The sequence below is a fragment of the Musca autumnalis genome, unplaced genomic scaffold (assembly GCF_047663935.1).
Source record: "Musca autumnalis isolate F117 unplaced genomic scaffold, ASM4766393v1 scaffold_1, whole genome shotgun sequence".
Classification (NCBI taxonomy): Eukaryota; Metazoa; Arthropoda; class Insecta; order Diptera; family Muscidae; genus Musca; species Musca autumnalis.
The window spans coordinates 182,942,104-182,957,947 of NW_027411644.1; positions in this window are offsets into that span (position 1 = coordinate 182,942,104).

A 15,844-nucleotide genomic window follows, 5' to 3' on the forward strand; every position below is an offset into this window, starting at 1 on the left:
TCGCCGTACATTTTTACTAACGAATAGAAATAAAATAAAAAAATAAAAATAACTTGTTATCGACGATTATTTTCTATCGCTGTACGTAGTGCATTTTTTAAATTTTGTCACAGAGACGATAGACGACGCGACATGACTCGCCTCGCTGTACGGAATCGGCCCATAAATTTGTTGATGCTCACAACGTGTTAGCATCTATACAGGCTGTGAGCGATAACCAATTCACGCTCACTTAGAGCAAATGGTCTCTCTTGTGAGTCACAATGCCTTCCACTGGTTTAAGGCAGCTATGAACAAAAGCAGTACCTAGCGTCGATTCATGGCACAAATACTACAGTCACACATATTAGGTCTGTACGATAACCCAAAAGTTTGTGCAAATTTGCACAAACTTGTACAAAATGCTGTTCGATAACAAACTTGCTATCTTGTTATTGATAACTTGTTGTTGATAACAAACTTGCGCAATCCCACGGCAGCGGGTTCTTTCGTACCGGATTGACCCGGAACAACACAAAACCAATGTTCCGGCCAGCGGCTGCCACCTCAGTGTGTACATGTTCGTATTTGTTTCGTTTTTCTGTGTTGGGAGCAGCATATCCCGGAATGCCTGCTCCGAATTCTATTGGTCCGAGCCGGGACGGAAGAAAACCCAGGGCCAATATATCTGTGCTCAGTTTGTCACATTCGCATCTTCACCCACATCCAATCTTCGGTGAGATGCAATAGATGTCAGGAGTGGGTGCATCTAAGGGGTTGCTCTGGACTCGTCCACGTGAGGGACTACGACAGGGACTATGTTGCTGCATGCTGTGTGAACACAGTTCCCAGTGAGTCGTCGTCGGATTACGAGACTCCCTCGTCGTCTGATTACGAAACTCCCCCGCAGTCCCCTCGACAACAACCACACACGCAGCCTTTAACACCAGCCGTTGTTGTCCCAATCCCCGAAAATGCAGCCTTTTTGCAATTGAATTGCAATGGACTCCGAGGTAAGATCGAGGAGATAGTAGATTTTATGAGTCGGAAGAACATCAAGGTCGCGGCGGTGCAGGAAACCAAGCTGAACAACAACCACAGCTTAGAGCATTGCGATGGTTACAATGTTCTGAGGAAAGATCGCACCAGAAGTGGAGGTGGGGGATTGGCTTGTGAGCGATAACCAATTCACGCTCACTTAGAGCAAATGGTCTCTCTTGTGAGTCACAATGCCTTCCACTGGTTTAAGGCAGCTATGAACAAAGGCAGTACCTAGCGTCGATTCATGGCACAAATACTACAGTCACACATATTAGGTCTGTACGATAACCCAAAAGTTTGTGCAAATTTGCACAAACTTGTACAAAATGCTGTTCGATAACAAACTTGCTATCTTGTTATTGATAACTTGTTGTTGATAACAAACTTGCGCAATCCCACGGCAGCGGGTTCTTTCGTACCGGATTGACCCGGAACAACACAAAACCAATGTTCCGGCCAGCGGCTGCCACCTCAGTGTGTACATGTTCGTATTTGTTTCGTTTTTCTGTGTTGGGAGCAGCATATCCCGGAATGCCTGCTCCGAATTCTATTGGTCCGAGCCGGGACGGAAGAAAACCCAGGGCCAATATATCTGTGCTCAGTTTGTCACATTCGCATCTTCACCCACATCCAATCTTCGGTGAGATGCAATAGATGTCAGGAGTGGGTGCATCTAAGGGGTTGCTCTGGACTCGTCCACGTGAGGGACTACGACAGGGACTATGTTGCTGCATGCTGTGTGAACACAGTTCCCAGTGAGTCGTCGTCGGATTACGAGACTCCCTCGTCGTCTGATTACGAAACTCCCCCGCAGTCCCCTCGACAACAACCACACACGCAGCCTTTAACACCAGCCGTTGTTGTCCCAATCCCCGAAAATGCAGCCTTTTTGCAATTGAATTGCAATGGACTCCGAGGTAAGATCGAGGAGATAGTAGATTTTATGAGTCGGAAGAACATCAAGGTCGCGGCGGTGCAGGAAACCAAGCTGAACAACAACCACAGCTTAGAGCATTGCGATGGTTACAATGTTCTGAGGAAAGATCGCACCAGAAATGGAGGTGGGGGATTGGCTTTCCTATTGCACCAGTCTGTCCAATACAGACCTATCTCGCTTGAGCCTGTCTCTAATGGCCCATACATGGAATGTATGGGGGTAGCAGTCAGGTGTGGAGCTGCCGAGATAGAGTTGCTGAATGTATACATCCCGCCGAGAAATAGCTGTATCCATGATTATAGGCCTGACATTAGCCCGCTCTTGCAAGGTCATAATCGTCTGGTCCTGGGGGATTTTAATGCGCATCATGAGATGTGGCATTCGGCCCTCGGAAACGACCAGAGAGGTACAGCGCTGGCTGAGCAGATTGATTACGTTTTGCACGGTCAATGAGGACGCCCCTACCAGAATTAGAGGAGAGTGTCACAGTTCGCCTGACATAACCATCGTGTCACCTGGTCTGACAAATGACGTTACCTGGCAACCCGTCATTTCCCTTGGATCAGACCATCTCCCCATAATTGTCTCCATTAGCAGACCACCCGACTTCATCACCTCTGAACGCCGCACGTTCGTCAATCATAAAAAAGCTGATTGGCCGAGTTTCAGAGAGTTCACCAATCACCGCTTCAGAGAATTGCCCAATCCTTCTGATGTTCGGGTAGCGGAAAGGACGTTCCGGGACATCATCACTGCTGCAGCCGCTCCATATCCCTGCTGGTCGAATACCCGAAGTAAGACCAAATTTCCCAGCAGAGGCGACGGGATTAGCAAACGAGCGTGATGAGCTTCGTCGTATCAACCCCAATGACCCCAGAGTCAGGGAGCTGACACTGGAAGTTAACAGGCTGCTCGGCGAGCATAAGCGGAACAAATGGTTAAATCATCTGAAGAGCTGCAACATTGGAGCCGGCATAGGTGAATTGTGGGCAACGGTTAAGTCACTCTCGAACCCTGGAAGAAGGGAAGATAGGACCTCAGTCACGTTTGGCGACGTTACGTTGACTGACCCGAAGAGGTGCGCAAGTAATTTCAATCGACAGTTTGTCGAGCATCCCGAGAGTGACAGGGCGAAGAGAAGAGTATTACGTCGCATCAGATCTCTTCCTGCCGAGGATGAACCACCACAATTTACAATGGATGATGTTGCCAATGCCATCAGGAACGCTAAATCATCCAAAGCGTTGGGCCCTGATGGAATCTCCATGGTAATGTTGAAGCAGCTGGATGAGCCGGGAGTCGAGTACCTCACCAAAGTCTTCAACTTGTCGCTAGCCACCCTCGTTGTTCCCGAAGTCTGGAAAATGGGCAGGGTGGTCCCACTACGGAAGCCAGGCAAGGATGCCAGCAAAAGTGAATCGTACAGACCGATTTCGCTTTTGTCGCCCGTAGCAAAGACACTTGAGGCCTTGATCCTCCCCAGTATCAGAAATAGCTATCAAGTTGCCGATCATCAACATGGATTCCGTAAGCAGCACAGCACGACAACAGCGCTGCACGCCATTACCACATATATCTGTAAAGGACTCAACCAGAGACGGCCGTGCGATAGAACAGTGATGGTGGCTCTTGACTTATCAAAAGCCTTTGATACAGTCAGGCACTCCACGCTGTTTGAGGAGCAGACAACCCTCCGGTCAAGCTTGAAACGTTGGATAGTCAACTATATGTGTGGACGCCAGTCGTACGTGGAATTCAGGAATAAGAAGTCCAAACCCCGTAGAGTGAAACAGGGAGTTCCCCAAGGTGGGGTGATATCTCCGGAACTGTTTAACCTCTACCTCTCCTGTATTCCACCCCCTCCAGACGGCATTGAGATCGTGACGTATGCGGATGATTGCACGATCTTGGCGTCGGGTACCTATCCTGATGACATCTGTGAGAGACTGAACAACTATTTAACTGATCTTACCACCTTTTTCCATTCCAGGAATATGCAGATTTCCCCCACAAAATCTACAGCCACTCTGTTCACCACATGGACAGCGCAGTTTGGACGTGAGTTGAATGTCGTGGTCGACGGTAGCAGAATTCCGACCACAAACTGCCCTAAAATTTTAGGGGTCACATTCGACACTACATTCACGTCGTGCGCACACGCCATAGCTATCTGCGACAAGTTGAAAAGTAGGAACAAGGTCCTCAAGTCCCTGGCCGGCAGCACTTGGGGTGCAGATAAAGAAACCTTGTTGACCACATATAACGCGATAGGTCGGTCTGTGGTAAGCTATGCGGCTCCAGTCTGGTCCCTGAGATTGTGTGATTCGAACTGGAAAAAGATTCAAACTTGCCAAAATGCAGCCCTGAGAACAGCGACAGGGTGCCTCCTCAAATCTTCAGTGGACCATCTACATGAGGAGGCAAAAATTCTTCCTGTAAAGCAACACAATGAGATGCTTTCGTTGCAGTACCTGCTTGGATGTTATCGTGTGAGCCATCCCAATCACCATCTTGTGCCGGCCCATTCAGGGAGATCAGGAAGGATATCCATGCTCTAGAGGGAGAGGTCCAACGATACAGGAGAGAACCCCTAGATCAACAAGCATATCAAGCAGGATTGAATAGCATTCACACGGACGCAGTTGCCAAGGCCTTAAGCAATTATAGTGTGAATAAAGTACTTGGAGTACATCCTCCATCTATCGCAGCTGAGGAGCGTCAGCTGCCACGACAAACTAGAGTAGTTTTGGCCCAACTACGCTCGGGATATTGCAGTCGCCTAAATTCTTATTGGGCGGAAATCGATCGCACCGTGCAAGACATCTGCCCAGTATGCGGCATGGGCCCGCACGACACACAACACCTTTTTAACTGCCCCGCCAAACCTACCCATCTAACTCCAGTGGATCTATGGCTACATCCCATCGAAGCAGCCACTTTTCTTGAACTGGAGATAGACCCAGAGCCAGATTGAACAGAGGAACGAACAAATAAACATAACAAAAACACTGTTACAACAACAACAACATAACAAACTTGCAAAGTAAAAGAGAGAGAATTTGCAGACAATTGTGAGAGAATATTGGAGAGTTTTGTTTACAATTTCCCAGTGGGAAAATTGGGAACATATTATATTGAAAATATATTTATTAACGCATTATAAGCAATACGTTCCAACACGTATCCGTAAGAATCGAGAAAAGAATATAATTGGACAAAAAGTTAAATTATTAAATATATTATAGAAGATACGTTATATAATATACCGTAGAGAATCGAACGAGTAATTCCACTTGACAAAAAATTCATATTAATTACCTCTTACATTCCCACTGGATACGACAAGGGAATGCAATGTTTCTTTTTCTATTTTTTTTTAAATCCCGTTATCTGCCGACGCCTTCAAGTCCCAGCATAAATTTGCCAGTTTTGTTTGTGTCGTGTAACAATAAAGACGTAATTTTGTAAAATGTATTCTAAAAGACATTGGATACATTCACAAATATTCTTAGCCGTATTGAAATAAAACTGGACGCCTTACTATGTCAAGATTAAAAAAACAATTTCCCCATAAAAAACTAATCTGATCTTCAAAAAATTGGGGAAAACTTCAATTGGGGAATACTTTTTTACCTACATAAAATATTATATTTCTAAATATGAATTAAACTTAATGGTTTTCTATTTTAATCCAATAAACTACTTAAGGCATACCGGGGGAATAAATTATTTATAAAAAGAGAATACATACATAATACGATGCATTCCAGTATATGAATTCCATTATATATTACTAAAGAACTATAAAAGAATATACCCATAGATTACACGATGTTTTCTATGGATACTATAAAGGAATATATTATTTTCCTAGGACATGCACCGTGTTACGAATAATGTATTCGGTAATAAATAAAACATAGTGGCTCTGTATTACCCGTTCGATTCCCATCGATTACATTTTCCCACTGGGTTGTGCAAGGAAAATTTTTCTTGTAAGAATTTGCAAGTTTGATCAGCTGATTTAAATTCGAATGTTTTGTGGCAGACTTCTTGGCAAAAACATAAACAAACGTTTGGATCAAGGCGAATTTAACAACAATTCAGGCGAATTCACACCGTAGTCTTCATTTGCTGTCACAATTTTTTCCGCAAAATATCCACATAATGTAGACGAAAACGGAAAAATTTTCTTCGCGAAGCTTAAATAAAGACGTTGCACACAGATATTCTTTATGGAAGCGAAATATTTGTTATTTATTTTTAATTAAAAATTTTTTTGACAGCATATGAAGACATCAGTTGGTATTATTGTAGGTTTGTCCTTGTACTTTCTCAGTAAATATTACTCAGTAACTGCTTTTTAGAGAGTTAAGCATTTTATACTCTTTCATTCTGACAGAATAAGCAAATACACCCAGGCCTTGTTTTTTACAATTTGTTCGAACCTGACCTACCTTCCAAAGTATTGTACCATGGTCCGTATGAAAGTGTATATACCCTCGTTAGCATAAATGCTGAGGGTATAAAAATTCGTCTAAATGCGTCTTGCTTGCGCAGTTTGAGTTATGCCAAAATGGGGGAAATAGCCTTGGGTCAAATTTTTGCATTTTGTGGTTTTGTCTTCATTTTCTCTGTTATTGTTGTACAGCATGGTACAATAATTTGGAAGGTAGGTCAGGTTCGAACAAATTGTAAAAAACAAGGCCTGGGTGTATTTGCTTATTCTGTCAGAATTACGATAACTGAATATGCAACAGGTTGTACTGTTTATTTGATATTTTGGATCATTAACTAAAAACGCGAAAAATTAATGGGAGGCTAAGTTTTATTTACAGAGTCAGCTTCTGTATATGTTTAAAAGTTTGTTTCATCATAATGTTGTAATAAATATAAATAACTAGCAAAGTGCCCGCTACTTCGTATGCGTTAAATATACAAAACAAATAAACAATATATAATATAGAATGGTGGAAACATTTTGTGTACTAATACGTACCACCCCTGCAAACCAAATGTCTGATGTCCGACACGTCTGAACAATTTGGGAAGCAAAGTCGTTCAGATTTCGTTACGATTTCTAAACGATTTTTCGGAGAGGAAATAGTTCAGATTTTGTACCGATTTCGTTCCGATTTCGGACCGAAATTATGTTAACCACTTCATACAACTTTCGTTAAGATATCGTTACGATTTCGGATCAGATATCGAACGTATCGTCAGAATTTTGTTCCGATTTCGTTACGATGTCGGTACGATTGGTTTGCTGGGACTTTAGTTCGATTTTCGTCACGCCTACACATCAAGAGCCATCCACATTTTTTGAGATATTTTAGTTGAGGTTCTCAGCGCAAATACGGCCTAACCCAACAACCGCCATCCTCATTTCCAGCTCTATCTGTTCCCCCAAAACCAATTATAGAACTATTTAGTACTTTACATGTAAATACATAAATACGAACCTCCCCCTGTTATTTCAAAATTCCCTTTACACAATAACAAATTGTACCAAATCCTGTGCTATTTACAACTTTTCGTATTTTTATGGCACATATTTCTTAAATCGGACGTTATAAGCAAATAATAACAGTAGTCTTAATTTCGAATCTCACGAATCCAGATCTATCCTTTCATCCAATACAAAATTGTACCACACATGGAACCATTTCGTACCCCTAAGTGTACCTAATTCCACATTTTAGGATTCGAGCGCTATAATTTCACCCAAATCCTAATTGTACAAAATGTAGTACTTTTTGTAAGCATAAGTACGCATTTCCAAAACTAACCCCAACAGTAATATTAACTCCAAAATTCAAGATTCCAGCTCTAACGGTTCGCTCAAATCCAAGTTGTACCAAATTTAGTACCGTTTAGTACTTTTCGTACATATAAGTACGAATTTCCAAAACTTCCTTAATCCTACACCCCAACAGAATCTTAATTCCAAACTTCAAGATTCCAGCTCTAGCCGTTCGCTCAAATCCAAATTGAACCAAATTTAGTACTTTTCGGACTCATAAGTACGACTTTCCAAAACTACTTCCATATCTCAATCCTACACTCCAACAGTAATATTAATTCCAAATTTCTTGATTCCAACTCTATCCGTTCGCTCAAATCCAAATTGTACCAAATTTAGTACACCCCAACAGTAATCGTAATTCCAAACTTCAAGATTCCAGCGCCAGCCGTTCGCTCAAATCCAAATTGAACCAAATTTAGTACTTTTCGTACTCATAAGTACGACTTTCATAAAATTACTTCCATATCTCAATCCTACACTCCAACAGTAATATTAATTCCAAATTTCTTGATTCCAACTCTATCCGTTCGCTCAAATCCAAATTGTACCAAATTTAGTACTATCTAGTACTTTTCCTACCCATAACTTAAAATTTCCAAAATTTTATCAATCCTACAGGTATTTTAATTCCAAACTTGAGGATGGCGGCTACATCAGATCACCGAAATCAAAATTGTACCAAATTTAGTACCATTTAGTACTTTTCGTACCCATAAGTACAAATTTTCAAAACTACCTCAGTGCTATGTTCAAACAATAAGCTTAATTCCGAATTTCAGGATTCCAGATATATCCCATAACTCAAAACCAAATTTGGTACCATTTAGTACTATTCGTATCCATAGTACGAATTTCTAAACCTACCTCTATCAACACTCCAACATCAATTTTAATTCCGAATTTCACGATTCCAAATGTATCCTATAACTGAAATCCAAATTGTACCAAATTTAGTACTATTTAGTAATTTTCCTACCCATAACTACAAATTTCCAAAACTTTATCAATCCTACACTCCAACAGTACTCCTTGTTCCACAGTTTATACAGTTGGCCATTCAGAGTTCTGTTAACAACATTTGACAACAAACATAATAGATTGTTCATTATTGTGATTTGATTTCCTTTGTATTTTATGTATTTGACAGCAAACTAAATAGTCAGGGCTAACTAGTTTGGGCTGAATGGCCAACTGTATAAACTGTGCCTTGTTCCAAATCTCGGGTTTCCAAACTGTACCAAATTTGGTACCATTTAGTACTTTCGTACCCATGAGTACGAATTTCTACAACTACCTCAATCCTACACGCCAACAGTAATCTTAATTCCAAATTTCAGGATTACAGCTGCATCCGATCACCGTAATCCAAATTGTACCAAATTTGATACCATTTAGTACTTTTCGTATCCAAAGTACGAATTTCCAAACCTTCCTCTTTCAACACTCCAACAGTAATCGTAATTCCGAATTTCAGGATTCCAAATGTATCCGATCACATAAATTAAAATTTGGTACCATTTAGTACTTATCGTACCCATAACTAAAAATTTCAAAAACTTCATCAATCCTTATTCCAAATCTCGGGATTCCAGCTATATCCGTTCACCCAAATCCAAATTGTACCAGATTTGGTACCATTTAGTACTTTTCGTACACATAAGTACAAATTTTCAAAACTACCTCAGTGCTATGTTCAAACAATAAGCTTAATTCCGAATTTCAGAATGCCAGATACATTCGATAACTCAAATCCAAATTTGGTACCATTTAGTACTATTCGTATCCAAAGTACGAATTTCCAAACCTGCCTCCAATTGTTCCAAATTTATCCCATCATTGAAATCTAAATTGTACCAAATTTAGTACTTTTCCTACCCATAACTAAAAACTTCCAAAACTTTATCAATCCTACACTCCAATAGTACTCCTTATTCCAAATCTCGGAATTTCAGCTATATCCGTTCACCCAAATCCAAATTGTACCAAATTTGGTACTATTTAGTACTATTCGTACCCAAGAGTACGAATATCCACAACTACCTCAATCCTACACGCCAACAGTAATCATAATTCCAAATTTCAGAATTACAGCTGCATCAGATCACCGTAATCCAAATTATACAAATTTTAGTACCATTTAGTACTTTTTGTTCCCATAGGTCCGAATTTCCAAACCTACAGTTGGCCATTCAGCCCAAACTAGTTAGCCCTGACTATTTAGTTTGCTGTCAAATACATAAAATACAAAGGAAATCAAATCACAATAATGAACAATCTATTATGTTTGTTGTCAAATGTTGTTAACAGAACTCTGAATGGCCAACTGTATAAACTGTGATTCCAACTTTATCGGTTCGCCCAAATTCAAATTGTACCAAATTTAGTACCATTTAGTACTATTCGTACACATGAGTACACATTTTCAAAACCACCTCCATATATCAACTCATCTTCTAAACCTTGATTTTCATTCCAAATTTCAAGATTTTAGCTCTATCCGTTCACGTAATACCCAATAGTACTAAATTTAGTAACTTTTAGTACTTTTTGTACACTTATAGTTCGAATTTCCAAAAACCATTTGGTACACCTTTCTAACTCTCCATCAGTGAACATCATACCAAATTTCAGAATTCTAGCTCTTCGCGTTTGCCTAATACAAAGGGTACCATATTTAGTACCTTCTAGTACTTTTAGTACAGTTCTAGTTCGAATTTCCAAAAATCCAGCCTTATCTGACACCTTTGGACCAAGAGTGACCCTCACCCAAAATTTCAAGATTCTAGCATTAGCCGTTTAGTCTGGGCGTTGATTATCAGTCAGTGAATCAGTGAGTCATCATTACTGAACTCTTTTATAAGTATAGATATATGTTGTAATAAGAATTTTCATTTCGACTGAATTTTAATATGTATAAAGGCCCCCACTCATTAGTCAGTCTGACTGCCAGCATTTATGGTAGTATGTGTAAATTTTTGAAATTTTGAGAATGTATGTGTGACTTTTTCAAGACTGATGAAAATCAAAATAGTTTTGATTTCAAAATGAACCCCCATCAGTCTGGGTGAATTGTGTTTATTTTCAAATTGTCAATAAACAATTTTGAAAAACAGAAAATAATGTTCGTGTAGGAACACAAAAAACGTAGAAATCATTCATTTGTGGAGGAGAAATTCAAGATTTTTAGACTTGACTGATGGTTGGTGCTACACACTTGTCAGTCACACATACGGAAAGGGTTTATCGGACTGACGGCACAGACTGATAAATGAGTGGGGGCCTTAAAATATTTTGTCATATTTTTCAAAACCATTGACATACATCACAATTTGTGTACATGCCACACAATGTCACATTTGTTTTCAACCCATGGACCGGGGTGTATTAAAATAACATTGCCGGAATAGGAAAATATCCACTATCCTGCAAAAATAGAAAAGGTTCAAATCACGAAATTAAATGTGTTGGAAGCCGTCTTATTGTTAGATGAAGGGTGGAAAAATGTAACGTGGTCTGCCATTGCTAATTGTTTTCATCATGCGCGATTGTCAATGGTCCTTAAAACGATTCTGAAGACATTTATCTTCATTCTCATTTCTCCCAGCACGTAGAAGATATTGATGAATAAGTTCCCATTGATGACAGTGTTTTCAATGACGACATAATATTGGCAGATGGAGACAATTCTAACGAAGAAATTGAGGATACTACAGAACCAGAATTTCAATTACCGTCAGTGTCAGAGGCATGTCTAGCTGTAGAAGCACTTCAAAAATGTATTTACTCAGAAGATGCTACAAGTAAAGAATGTGTTTTAAAAAACCCTTTCAAAACTCAAATCTGAGTTAAATTTAAAGCTTATGTTGGAATTCAAAAGCCCAAACTAAAATATGTAACAGGCTATTTTAAAGATAACCAGATGACCATATCCCATATTTGCGTAATTATATCTGCTGAAGAATGTATTTAATATAGTTATTTTTTTTATTATTTTGTTTTTAAGTCATTCATACGTATGCATATATATGAAAAACTAATAAAACAATGTATTTATACCCAAAAGTCACTATACATAATCACCCTTATTACGGTTGGCGTAGTCGTAGACGTTCAAGTGACGTAGACGTTGTCGTAGGCGTAGACGTAGGCGTAGTCGTAAGATACATTTTTATATGATGAAAAATTATATACAACGAAATTTTTTGTCTTTTATAGCATTTTATATCCTAAAAAAAATCGAAAGAAATACATTTGTAATTCCCAAAACGAATTTCTTGGTTTAAATACAACATTTATATTTTTTATACGACAAATCGGTATTACGTTTGGCGTATCACGACAAATTGATATTACGTATGGCGTTGAAATACGAGGAAAGAGTCGTGACCGATTTTGTAAACGACAGCATGTAAAAATAAAAACAAATTAATTTTAAAAGAATTTTTTGGCAATGGTTATTAAAATATATTGGAAAATAACTATAATAAATACAAATTTTACTACTTTGATTCATTTTCATAAGATAAATTTCGTGTCTTTATCAGATGACAAACTTTCTATTTAAAATCTATTAGAGTCCTCATATAACGATTGATGCAATGTAAATTTCTTAGTTCTTGCTCAAAAGATGATTTCAAACGAATTGTTTTACAATTAAAAAAATATATATTTTTTAAATTTTTTATGAGAAAAAAATTGTCGTTGTCGTAAATGTTACGTGGTACCAAAAAATATCCCTACGACAACGACTACGCCAACGACCACAAAAACGTCTACGCCAAACACTTATTTTGATTGTAAAAACTGTAGGGTTAGTTTTTCTTCTGAATTAAAAGTTTAAAAATAATTTACTAATAATTCTAATAATGTTAGTTACCAAAAGAATTCTTTAAAAATTGAAATTTTTGCTTTTTTGTACAAAAACATACATAATACCAATTAGACGTTACGACACGTCAGCTTGCAATTTTGGATACGACAACGCCAACCGTAATAAGGTTGAATATAATTTCACCTCTTTTATAAGTATCGTTTATAACGACTATCGCTTATAGCGTCCGATTTTGGTCGGTCCCTTGACCGACGTTATAAGCGATTTCGACTGTATACTGATTTGAAAGAATAAGCAAACCAATAGAAAAAAATTGTAATCAGCTGTTTGCTATGCCCTACCTTGTAATGATTCTACCATGATTTCCAACAATAAGTTTCCGTTCTTTGTTGTTGCTGTAATATGCAAGTTATAAACGCGATCTTTATAATTTTGGTCTCACATTTTTCTACGCGTTGTCTGTACGTATTTTTTAATTATTTTTTTAGAGATTTTTTTGGACTCTGATTAAGAATAAATAAAATTTATTCGAAGATTTCTTCAATATTTTTTGATTTTCCGCGAAAATAAAAATAAATTTAGCAACTATTTTAGCATCTACGGATAGATATGAAATGCTGCTAACGATTCATATATACATTAGGGATATAACTTTTTGCACTTTTTTGCAGATATCGAAAATACCACCACATAGCCGTGTAGAGCATGAAAAACTATTATGAAATATGGTGTAATTTTTTCTCTACCGCGAAAAAAGTTTCCGCACCAAATGCATTGAAGTTCTGTAATGCATTTTTTAATTTTATCTGTCATAACAACATATTTGCTTTTCATTAAAATTTTTATTTTTTGTAATCTAATTTAAAATCATTATCAAAGCGTTCTGGACCAATTTGTTCTAAAATCGCGCCATTTCGGACCATATTAGGATTTTTTGACACTATTGCAATTTTTGGTTTTTCTTTATAAACTCGTGAATTTTATGTTTATATTTTTTTAACCTATCGGACAAGAGAATATGATGTCATTTGCAACAAATTCGCGAAAGTTACAGACCGTTTTTAATGAATTTGCCTGTGAGAAATATATTTTTGTCTACAAATATTTATTCAAACAAAGCAAATTTAAAATTATAAGTAGAAAAAATACCAAAAGAGTTTTAGTAATTGCGGTCGCTGCTGAAACTTTTTTTATCGAATCGATCTTAGAAACACGTTTTCATTATTAGGACAAAATTCCCCATATGGTACTGGTGTTGTATTTTTGTAGAAAACAAATACAATTCTCACAGGCAAGGTCAACAAAAACAGCCTATAACTTTCGCGAATTCGTTGCAAATGACCCCAAATTCTCTTGTCCGATAGGTACAAAAAATATAAACATAAAATTCTCGATTTTATAAAGAAAAACCAAAAATTGCAATAGTGTCAAAAATTCTTAATATGCTCCGAAATGGCGCGATTTGAGATCAAATTGGTCCAGAACGCTTTGATAATGATTTTAAATTAGATTACAAAAAAATAAAAATTTTCATGAAAAGCAAATATGTTGTTATAACAGATAAAATTAAAAAATGCATTTCTGAACTTCCATGCATTTGGTGCGGAAACTTTTTTCGCGATAGAGAAAAATTGACACCGGATTTCATAATAGTTTTCCATGCTCTACACGGCTATGTGGTGGTATTTTTTTGGTTATAGCCCTAATATACATGTTCTTATTACAACACAATAGGAATTTTTAAATATTTTTTCTTTACAAGGGAGTAAAACTGCATATAACTTTTGAGTGCAGCATCCAATTTTGTGAACGCGAACAGATTTGAAACCACGATTTTTTTCGTAACCCATGTACCAAAAATGGCGGATGTGCTCGCCAAAAAAGTTTTTAATTTTTTTCTATGTAATTGTAGAGGAAATTTGAAATTTACCATATATTACCGTAAATTTCATTAAGGTTCTCTTCTTCATGGTGAGGAATACCATTGATGCGGACTTCACATGCTACGTGGGAGTTCTCTTGTCTTAAGAGTTGCATCCGTAGTTCAATTATTTCGTTATTCAGCGGTTGAACATAGTCAGCTGCTTTCTCCAGTTGAGAGACACGATCATTCACATCATTTAATTCCGCTCTCATATCACATAGTCTCCTATCTATGTCATTTACAATGCGATTTTCGGTTTCTTTTAGTAGTAATTTAAACTCTTCCATTAAACGATCGCTTAGCTTAGCGAAACGGTCGTCTATCATTTGAAAAAGACGAAATGGAGAGTCTGATAAACGTGGCGTTTTTGAAAAGTTCCCGAGCGAACGTTGAAATAGGCTCTCCCTGTCTCTTTTTGGAGCACGGGAATTTTTTGGAGCAGTTTCATCTTCAAATGCCAGATCTGATTGTGTATCCACACAAGAAAACGACGCCGCACCAAAACCAACTCCTCCAAATGTAGAGATGAGTATGTGGAGGAATTACCTCCACTAAGTCTAGTCCTTATCCTAACAAACACTTCACGTGCAAACCTATTTAAACAACTAAAGGTCCGCCTGTCTTCAAGTGCCCTACTGAAATCTCATCGCGCCCCTCAACACGTGATACTCATATTGACTAAATCTCTAATGCCATCATAGAACCGGCATTCCGTCAGTATAGTCTTCAGTCATCCCACACACATAAATCTGTTCCGGACAGGCCTCTTGCATATAAAAATGCATTTAGAGAGTCATGCCCAGTCAGTAAGAATCCCAGACTGATGCTAAAGCTGAAGTCTGGGCGGTCAAGTACGAACGTTGCGTAACGAATAAATTCGTGCGTCACCCGCCCTTTGTCACTGTCCGTCCACCTAGTCCGCCACATAACAGCAGCACGCTCCCGAAGGATTGCACTGCGCCGCCTAACATCCCCATCCACCAGATCAGAAGGCCCGAGCCAATCATCCTCAGACAGTTGCAAGCCACGCTTCAGCTTGTACAGAACAGTCCTACATCTCGCTTCCAGGTCAAAGGGATTGTAATTGGACAGAAGGATTAGGTTAAGATTCCTTTTAGCAACTATACATGTCCTCAACTTTTCCCCATTCGAGGCCGCGAAAACAGAATAGTTCTTGCCGTTTAGCTCGCTCACCTTATTAAATAAGGTTCCTGTTGTGGGATTCTCTAGGGAATTTTTTTGTTATCGACAAAAATCGGTCATATTAAAACGCAAAATTATGAATGTAAAGTTCAAATAAAAGTTGACATCACTGTTGCTATCGTT